Genomic DNA, 10,378 nt, shown 5'->3' with positions numbered 1-10,378 from the left:
ATGGCACTTGTGGCTAGATTTCTTCCATGCACCACTAATCGCTACCATGTCTGTGGCCGGAGCTATTCACGAAAGCGCCTCGCGCACTTGGTCGGATTTTTGGTCCAACTTGCACCATTTTTGGCCCATATTTGCCCCATAGCTCCGCCGGTATCCAAGATATGGCCACACTTTCTTCTGGCCATGGGTAGATGGCACTTGTGGCTAGATTTCTTCCATGCACCACTAATCGCTACCATGTCTGTGGCCGGAGCTATTCACGAAAGCGCCTCGCGCACTTGGTCGGATTTTTGGTCCAACTTGCACCATTTTTGGCCCATATTTGCCCCATAGCTCCGCCGGTATCCAAGATATGGCCACACTTTCTTCTGGCCATGGGTAGATGGCACTTGTGGCTAGATTTCTTCCATGCACCACTAATCGCTACCATGTCTGTGGCCGGAGCTATTCGACGAACAACCTGCGCATTTACCTAGGTACTTTTTCGGATTTTTGGTCCAACTTGCACCATTTTTGGCCCATATTTGCCCCATAGCTCCGCCGGTATCCAAGATATGGCCACACTTTCTTCTGGCCATGGGTAGATGGCACTTGTGGCTAGATTTCTTCCATGCACCACTAATCGCTACCATGTCTGTGGCCGGAGCTATTCGACGAACAACCATCGCATTTACCTAGGTACTTTTTCGGATTTTTGGTCCAACTTGCACCATTTTTGGCCCATATTTGCCCCATAGCTCCGCCGGTATCCAAGATATGGCCACACTTTCTTCTGGCCATGGGTAGATGGCACTTGTGGCTAGATTTCTTCCATGCACCACTAATCGCTACCATGTCTGTGGCCCGAGCTATTCACGAAAGCGCCTCGCGCACTTGGCCGGATTTTTGGTCCAACTTGCACCATTTTTGGCCCATATTTGCCCCATAGCTCCGCCGGTATCCAAGATATGGCCACACTTTCTTCTGGCCATGGGTAGATGGCACTTGTGGCTAGATTTCTTCCATGCACCACTAATCGCTACCATGTCTGTGGCCGGAGCTATTCACGAAAGCGCCTCGCGCACTTGGTCGGATTTTTGGTCCAACTTGCACCATTTTTGGCCCATATTTGCCCCATAGCTCCGCCGGTATCCAAGATATGGCCACACTTTCTTCTGGCCATGGGTAGATGGCACTTGTGGCTAGATTTCTTCCATGCACCACTAATCGCTACCATGTCTGTGGCCGGAGCTATTCGACGAACAACCATCGCATTTACCTAGGTACTTTTTCAGATTTTTGGTCCAACTTGCACCATTTTTGGCCCATATTTGCCCCATAGCTCCGCCGGTATCCAAGATATGGCCACACTTTCTTCTGGCCATGGGTAGATGGCACTTGTGGCTAGATTTCTTCCATGCACCACTAATCGCTACCATGTCTGTGGCCGGAGCTATTCACGAAAGCGCCTCGCGCACTTGGTCGGATTTTTGGTCCAACTTGCACCATTTTTGGCCCATATTTGCCCCATAGCTCCGCCGGTATCCAAGATATGGCCACACTTTCTTCTGGCCATGGGTAGATGGCACTTGTGGCTAGATTTCTTCCATGCACCACTAATCGCTACCATGTCTGTGGCCGGAGCTATTCGACGAACAACCATCGCATTTACCTAGGTACTTTTTCGGATTTTTGGTCCAACTTGCACCATTTTTGGCCCATATTTGCCCCATAGCTCCGCCGGTATCCAAGATATGGCCACACTTTCTTCTGGCCATGGGTAGATGGCACTTGTGGCTAGATTTCTTCCATGCACCACTAATCGCTACCATGTCTGTGGCCGGAGCTATTCACGAAAGCGCCTCGCGCACTTGGTCGGATTTTTGGTCCAACTTGCACCATTTTTGGCCCATATTTGCCCCATAGCTCCGCCGGTATCCAAGATATGGCCACACTTTCTTCTGGCCATGGGTAGATGGCACTTGTGGCTAGATTTCTTCCATGCACCACTAATCGCTACCATGTCTGTGGCCGGAGCTATTCACGAAAGCGCCTCGCGCACTTGGTCGGATTTTTGGTCCAACTTGCACCATTTTTGGCCCATATTTGCCCCATAGCTCCGCCGGTATCCAAGATATGGCCACACTTTCTTCTGGCCATGGGTAGATGGCACTTGTGGCTAGATTTCTTCCATGCACCACTAATCGCTACCATGTCTGTGGCCGGAGCTATTCGACGAACAACCTGCGCATTTACCTAGGTACTTTTTCGGATTTTTGGTCCAACTTGCACCATTTTTGGCCCATATTTGCCCCATAGCTCCGCCGGTATCCAAGATATGGCCACACTTTCTTCTGGCCATGGGTAGATGGCACTTGTGGCTAGATTTCTTCCATGCACCACTAATCGCTACCATGTCTGTGGCCGGAGCTATTCGACGAACAACCTGCGCATTCACCTTCTCGTTGCACTTCTTCGGGAATTTGGTGCAACCAAGTTTTCACTATAACTTGGTCATTTTCCGTCCATCGGACATGCGGTTTTGGGTGTCGATACTTGACACCGCACGCTACAATATGTTCCTCCACGACCATGTGGTCCGATGCTTCCAACAGGAGCTATTCGAGGAGTACCGATTTTTCACCATTAAAAATGCTCAATTTTGCACCAACTTTTGCCTATAACTCAGGCTGTATCGATCGGATCTTCAATCTTGAAAAAGTTTTGGATAGGTGGCACCAAATGCTACATTTCGTTCTTCCACGTCAACTTTGTCCGATGTCTAGCAAAAAAGTTATTCGCGAACCAAGTCCAGAACCCATGCAATGGCTGCCCTCATTGCATACATCACGGCGGTTAACTCTCGTTACTCTATACCGTGGACTTGGTACTTTTTCAGGCATTCGTTGCTACTTCTTGGTTCATGATATTCGTTTACGGTCTTCACTAGGGCATTTGGTGCTCCTTATCGGTTCATGATATTCGTTTACGGTCTTCACTAGGGCATTTGGTGCTCCTTATCGGTTCATGATATTCGTTTACGGTCTTCACTAGGGCATTTGGTACTGGGCTTCCCACTTTCTACTGATCGATCCATACTCACTTGCGTGCACCTAGCCTAGGAAGGTTTCCTTGGGCTTCCCATCTTTCTACTGATCGATCCATACTCACTTGCGTGCACCTAGCCTAGGAAGGTTTCCTATGGCTTCCCATCTTTCTACTGATCGATCCATACTCACTTGCGTGCACCTAGCCTAGGAAGGTTTCCTATGGCTTCCCATCTTTCTACTGATCGATCCATACTCACTTGCGTGCACCTAGCCTAGGAAGGTTTCCTATGGCTTCCCATCTTTCTACTGATCGATCCATACTCACTTGCGTGCACCTAGCCTAGGAAGGTTTCCTATGGCTTCCCATCTTTCTACTGATCGATCCATACTCACTTGCGTGCACCTAGCCTAGGAAGGTTTCCTATGGCTTCCCATCTTTCTACTGATCGATCCATACTCACTTGCGTGCACCTAGCCTAGGAAGGTTTCCTATGGCTTCCCATCTTTCTACTGATCGATCCATACTCACTTGCGTGCACCTAGCCTAGGAAGGTTTCCTTGGGCTTCCCATCTTTCTACTGATCGATCCATACTCACTTGCGTGCACCTAGCCTAGGAAGGTTTCCTATGGCTTCCCATCTTTCTACTGATCGATCCATACTCACTTGCGTGCACCTAGCCTAGGAAGGTTTCCTATGGCTTCCCATCTTTCTACTGATCGATCCATACTCACTTGCGTGCACCTAGCCTAGGAAGGTTTCCTTGGGCTTCCCATCTTTCTACTGATCGATCCATACTCACTTGCGTGCACCTAGCCTAGGAAGGTTTCCTATGGCTTCCCATCTTTCTACTGATCGATCCATACTCACTTGCGTGCACCTAGCCTAGGAAGGTTTCCTATGGCTTCCCATCTTTCTACTGATCGATCCATACTCACTTGCGTGCACCTAGCCTAGGAAGGTTTCCCTTTGGTACCGACTTCCATCTACGCACTCGATATAACCTAGGTACTTGGTACCGATGATGGTTAACACTCAAGCATTTCTTGCATCCTGCGTGCAAGGTACCAATTTTCACTTCTCAGGTGCGTTTATGAGCCCGCATTAATCCAATATCGCTCTGATGGCCTTTCTTATTATTTCATCCGATAGCCCTTTCCAAAAGCTACCAAAAGTTCCTCCACGGCCATGTGCTCCGACGCTTAGTTTAGGAAATATTCGAAAAAATTCAAAATAGGAAGCATTTTCTTATTGGAAAATCACCTTAAATCGATGGCCATTTTTTGGGCAAAAACTTTAACGTCTTCCCGACTTTGCGGGAATTGCGAATTTTAGGCACCCAGAGAAAATCTTTTACTTTAAGGGGGCGGCCGCGAAGTTGCCCAAAGTCTCGGACACAAAAATTCTCAAGTTCCCCACTCTAGTAAATCGCCCTATGAGTATCTCCTGGCCCGCGAGCTCTGCGAGCGGGCCAGCTTCGGCGATTTTTGCCTTTTCGCCTAGGCGGTTCTTCTACGAAATTGGTCCACAGCTTTTGCTCAGAAAGCTAGCATTTGTTGCAACAGTTAGGTACTTGGTACCACATTTTGGTATCCATTTGGGCATTTGTGGCAACTACTCGGTACTTTGGCCCACATTTCGCTCTACTCGGGCTTCTATGGTGGTACTTGTCGGTACTTCTGGCCAACTTAGGCCAATTGGGTGCAACTTGTGGGTACTCTGTGGGTACTTTAGGGCGTATTGTGTCTTTCGGGTGAACCTTCGCTATACTTCATGGGTACTGATGGCCAACTTAGGAACATTCAGTGCAACCTTTGGGCCTAAGGAAATTTGTCCAACTCTTTGGACTTAGAAAATTTTCTGGACTTAGAAAATTTTCTGGACTTGTAAAAATTTTCAAATGTTCAATTTGGCCCACATTTCGCTCTACTCGGGCCTCTATGGTGCTACTTGGCGGTACTTTTGGCCAACTTAGGCCAATTGGGTGCTCTTTGTGGGTACTCTATCGGTACTTTTGGCCAACTTAGGCCAATGGGGTGCTATATGTGGGTGCTCTATCGGTACTTTTGGCCATGTTAGGCCCATTCGGTGCTATTTGTGGGTACTCTATCGGTACTTTTGGCCATGTTAGGCCCATTCGGTGCTATTTGTGGGTACTCTATCAGTACTTTTGGCCAACTTAGGCCAACTCTGTGCTACTTGTGGGTACTCTATCGGTACTTTTGGCCAACTTAGGCCAACGCGGTGCTATTTGTGGGTACTCTATCGGTACTTTTGGCCAACTTAGGCCCATTCGGTGCTATTTGTGGGTACTCTATCGGTACTTTTGGCCAACATAGGCCAATTGGGTGCTACTTGTGGGTGCTCTATCGGTACTTTTGGCCAACTTAGGCCAACTGGGTGCTATTTGTGGGTACTCTATCGGTACTTTTGGCCAACATAGGCCAATTGGGTGCTACTTGTGGGTGCTCTATCGGTACTTTTGGCCAACTTAGGCCAACTGGGTGCTATTTGTGGGTACTCTATCGGTACTTTTGGCCAACTTAGGCCAACTCAGTGCTTCTTGTGGGTACTCTATCGGTACTTTTGGCCAACTTAGGCCCATTCGGTGCTATTTGTGGGTACTCTATCGGTACTTTTGGCCAACTTAGGCCAACTCAGTGCTACTTGTGGGTACTCTATCGGTACTTTTGGCCAACTTAGGCCAATTGGGTGCTCTTTGTGGGTGCTCTATCGGTACTTTGGGACATATTATGTCCTTCGGGTGAACCTTCTCGATACCTCATGGGTACTTGTGGCCAACTTAGGAAAATTCAGTGCAACCTATGGGCCTTTGGAAATTGTTCCAACACTTTGGACTTAGAAAATTTTCTGGACTTAGAAAATTTTTTGGACTTAGAAAAATTTTCAACTTCTGTATCTTCTTCATCATGTTCCATTTTGTGGGACTTAGAAAATTTTCTGGACTTAGAAAATTTTTTGGACTTAGGAAATTTTTCAACACTTGTAAAATTTTTGTTCCTTCTTTGAAGAAGAATACTTTCCACTATTAGCTTCTTTCTCTTTTTCTTCTTAGTTGTCTTCTTATTTTCGGTCCGAGAGCGCCGACACTTGTAAAATTATCTAAGTCCGAAGACTTTTGGAATGAACCAAAAGTCAACGAACACAATACATCAACCCTATCAACATCAAGTGGCAACCCGAAGGAAGCGCAGCGGCCAGCCCATGTACAACGCGAAGTTGTAGCATGCAACCAACCAACCGCTAACCTCCAACGGCACTCAATGTATTCGTTACACATGGGCGCACCTGCACCACACTGTCGTGACCATCCAACGAGCCGTCGGTTCGGTCGTGTGTTACAAGCACCCCATCACATAGGCATAGAGTCACCACACAGTGTTCTTCAACACTCTCGTCACATGGTGCAAGTCACGGTACGCACCACCAATGTGCACTGGTTGGCCAATTCCAGCACACACGGGGCGCGCACGCGCAAGCACTAACCACCAAGCATGGGTCGCCTGAGAGGATCGATGCGAACGCATCTCTACAACTTGAAGCTCCCAGCCTGTAGTCCCGTCGTTTGCGGGCGGTCGTAGGTGTCGAAACTAGTGATATCCACAGTCGGCAAGCTCGTCCACCGGTGTTCCCAACATGTATGGTACTAACACGTGCAGCGCGAACCCGCCCTTTGCGGCCTAGTAGTAAGCGGGGATGAGACGCCCGTGTGCCAATGGACAGCACGGACGGTTCTCGGAGGGTTGTTAGGCCCGCTAGCTTACGACCACCTAATGGGTATAAGAAGCGCTATCAGCTCGGATTGGATACGACCTTAGAGGCGTTCAGGCATAATCCAGCGGACGTAGCGTCATACCATAGTCCGTTCGAACTAGTATTGAGCCAGTGGTCCGTACCTGTGGTTCCTCTCGTACTGCACAGGAATTCCGTTAAGATAGCGACAAACAATGCACACCAGTAGGGTAAAACTAACCTGTCTCACGACGGTCTAAACCCAGCTCACGTTCCCTTGAAAGGGTGAACAATCCTACGCTTGGTAAATTTTGCTTTACAATGATAGGAAGAGCCGACATCGAAGGATCAAAAAGCCACGTCGCTATGAACGCTTGGCGGCCACAAGCCAGTTATCCCTGTGGTGGCCACCGGAGCATATCCCATCCAGCGTGTGTGGCGCAGCCCAACGCCCGGATTGGTGGCCGCCCAGATTGGAGGAGTTGTTTTCGTCAGCTGCTATGCTCCTCCACGACTGACTCTCGGTGAGTTCGAGCATTTTCTTGAGGCGCTCGAACTGGAGGCACTTTCCCACCATCACGTCGTAGTGGCAGGCGACTTCAACGCCTGGCATGAGGAGTGGGGAAGCGAGCGGAACACCGTGCGAGGTGAGGCGCTGCTCAACACCATCGAGCAGCTTGGGCTGAGGATCCTCAACCAGGGAACAACCCCAACGTTCGTCGGGAACGGTGTTGCCACACCCAGCGTCGTGGATGTCTCGTTCGCGAGCGAGACTATCGCGCGCCCCGACACATGGGCAGTGGCTCCTGACTCGTTGGCGCGGTTTTATACGGCTTCCGACCACCGGTACATCCTTTACACCGTCGGGCCGTCCTCCTCACCTCAGCTCCAACGTCAGCAGCAGCACCAAAGCCAGAACCAGCGACCGCAGCAGCAGCGGCATCATCGGCGGCAACAACAACAGCAAAATCGCCGGCGACAGCAGCAGCACGACCAGCAGCGGGTACGAGGCCACCAGTCAAGCAGGAGATGGAAGGCTTCGCAGTTTTCAGCCGAGGCGTTCCGAGCAGCACTTAGCGCAGCGAACTTCGAGGAGCGAGCAGTAAACCAGGAGGGGATGGTCGATGCCATGTTGCGGGCATGCGACCAAACGATGGCGCGGATCACCTCGTCGCACCGTGATCCCCATCGAGCCCTCTTCTGGTGGACACCGGAGCTCACACGCCTTCGTGAGGAATGTGCAGCAGCTCGCGACCGTATGGTTGCCACGGTCGATTTGCAGGAGCGCAGCATCGCAGCAGCGCACCACCGGACTGCGAGGCGGGCCATGGAGAAGGCGATTCGGGCCAGCAAGCGCACTGAGTTTGATGAGCTCATCCGACTGGCGGAGGAGAACGAGTTCGGAGCAGGGTACCGGACTGTCATGTCTCGGATTCGTGGCAGTTACGTGCCTCCCGAGACTGACAAGGAGGAGCTGCTACGCATCTCTGGGGACCTGTTTCCGACTCACCCGGCTGTCGAGTGGCCGGCAGAGGAGGACGTCGAGGATGGGCAGTCGCTGATGCCTGTCACCACGCGAGAGCTGCTGGACATCGTGGCGTGCATGGCCAACCGGAAGGCGCCGGGATTGGACGGGATCCCCAATGCAGCCGTGAAGACAGCGATCAGGGAGTACCCGGAGGTCTTCTGCCGTCTGTACCAGGACTGTCTCGACCGTGGCGAGTTTCCTTCGTCTTGGAAGAGGCAGCGCTTGGTGCTGCTGCCAAAGCCTGGCAAACCTCCCGGGGAAAGCTCCTCGTACCGGCCGTTGTGCATGCTAGACGCACTCGGCAAGGTGTTGGAGCGCCTGATCCTGTCCCGGTTGAATCTTCACCTTGAGGACCCTGAAGCCCCACGACTGTCGGATCACCAGTACGGCTTCCGGAAGGGGCGATCCACCATCAGCGCGATCCAGCGAATTGTGGAGATGGGAAGGACGGCCAAGTCCTTCCGCCGGACTAACCAGCGAGACAATCGCTGCCTGATGGTGGTAGCGTTGGACGTCCGCAACGCGTTCAACACCGCGTCCTGGCAGTCCATCGCCAACGTGCTGCGTGAGAAAGGCGTGCCATCCCCGCTGCGTAGGATAATTCGCAGCTACTTCAAGGACCGGCGGTTAATCATCGAAACCAGTGAGGGACCCGTCGAGCAGCACATCAGCGCGGGAGTTCCGCAGGGCTCCATTCTGGGGCCAACCTTGTGGAACGTGCTGTACGACGGGGTCCTGGGAGTGTCGCTGCCACAGGGGACCGAGCTAGTCGGTTATGCCGACGACTTGGTACTTCTCGTCCCGGCGGTGACTCCCGAAGCCGCGGCCTCGAAGGCCGAGACAGCTGTAGCATCGATTGCAGAATGGCTGACTCGTCACCGTCTCTCCCTGGCGCCCGAGAAGACTGAGATGACGATCATCTCCAGCCTGAAGAGACCACCGTCGGTCTCCATCAACATCGGCGGTGTAGTGGTTCCCTTCTCCCGGTCCATCCGCTACCTGGGAGTCTGGCTCCAGGATCATCTATCCTGGCTCCCTCACGTCGAGAAGGCAGCGGCGAAGGCGGAGAAGGTTGCCCAGGCGGTGGCACGGCTTCTGCCTAATCACAGCGGCCCGAAATCGTCTCGAGCCCGCCTGCTGGCGGCTGTAGCAGATTCCATCCTTCGCTACGGAGCCCCAGTATGGTCGGAAGGCTTGGAAAGACAGCAATGCCGCAGGCTTGTTGGTCGAGTACAGCGCAAGACGGCGATTCGGGTCTGCAGAGCGTTCCGCACAGTGCGCGGTGAGACGGCGGTGCTGCTGGCCGGTCTAATCCCGATTTGCCGCCTGATCGACGAGGACAGCAGAGTTTATCACCGTCTTCACCAGGAGGACCGGACGGAGGCTGGTGAAACGATCCGGGCGGATGAACGCGAGCGTACATACCAGGCTTGGCAAGCCCAGTGGGACGCGGATGCGGGTAACGAGGAGGCCAGTCGTTACGTGCGCTGGGCACATCGTGTGATTCCGGACGTCAAGGCCTGGCAGTCACGGAAGCACGGAGACGTGACTTTCCAGTTAGCACAGGTATTGTCCGGTCACGGATTCTTCCGTGACTACCTGTGCAACATGGGCTTCACGTCATCCCCGGACTGTCAGCGCTGCCCAGGTGTGGCTGAGACTGCTGAACACGCGGTGTTTAGCTGTCCGCGATTCGCTGCTGTACGAGAGGAGCTGCTTGGCGGGTCGGATCCGGTGTCTCCCGACAACATCCTCAGCTGTCTCCTGGAGAGCCCCGACCGTTGGAGCCGGGTGTGCGAGGCTGCACAACGCATCACGGACGAACTCCAGGACGATTGGAACGCCGAGCGGGAGATGCTGGCCGCAACAGATGGAGCACCATCGCAGCGGGATAATTCGGTTGCGATTGCCCGAAATCAACGGCGGAATGCTGCTCGCCGAGCAGCAACAGCGGCACGACGAGAAGCGGCACGGGGTGGGCGGCCGCCATCACCACCACCATCGCCAACAACAGCTGCGCGTCGTGCGGCCATCCGCGAGCGTGTGGCTCGCTGGCGGGCCCGAAGGCG

General features: G+C 52.6%; 1 pseudogene; it reads right to left on the bottom strand.

Annotated features, from left to right (window-relative positions):
- Positions 1–6,529: 6,529 nt before the first annotated feature.
- The window catches only part of LOC125773855 (large subunit ribosomal RNA), a 7,773-nt pseudogene continuing 3,924 nt past the window's right edge, over positions 6,530–10,378 (bottom strand).

Source organism: Anopheles funestus (genome assembly GCF_943734845.2).
Source record: "Anopheles funestus chromosome X unlocalized genomic scaffold, idAnoFuneDA-416_04 X_unloc_58, whole genome shotgun sequence".
NCBI classification, from domain to species: domain Eukaryota; kingdom Metazoa; phylum Arthropoda; class Insecta; order Diptera; family Culicidae; genus Anopheles; species Anopheles funestus.
Note: the sequence above shows the minus strand (reverse complement) of the source record. Positions and strands in the feature narration are given on the sequence as shown.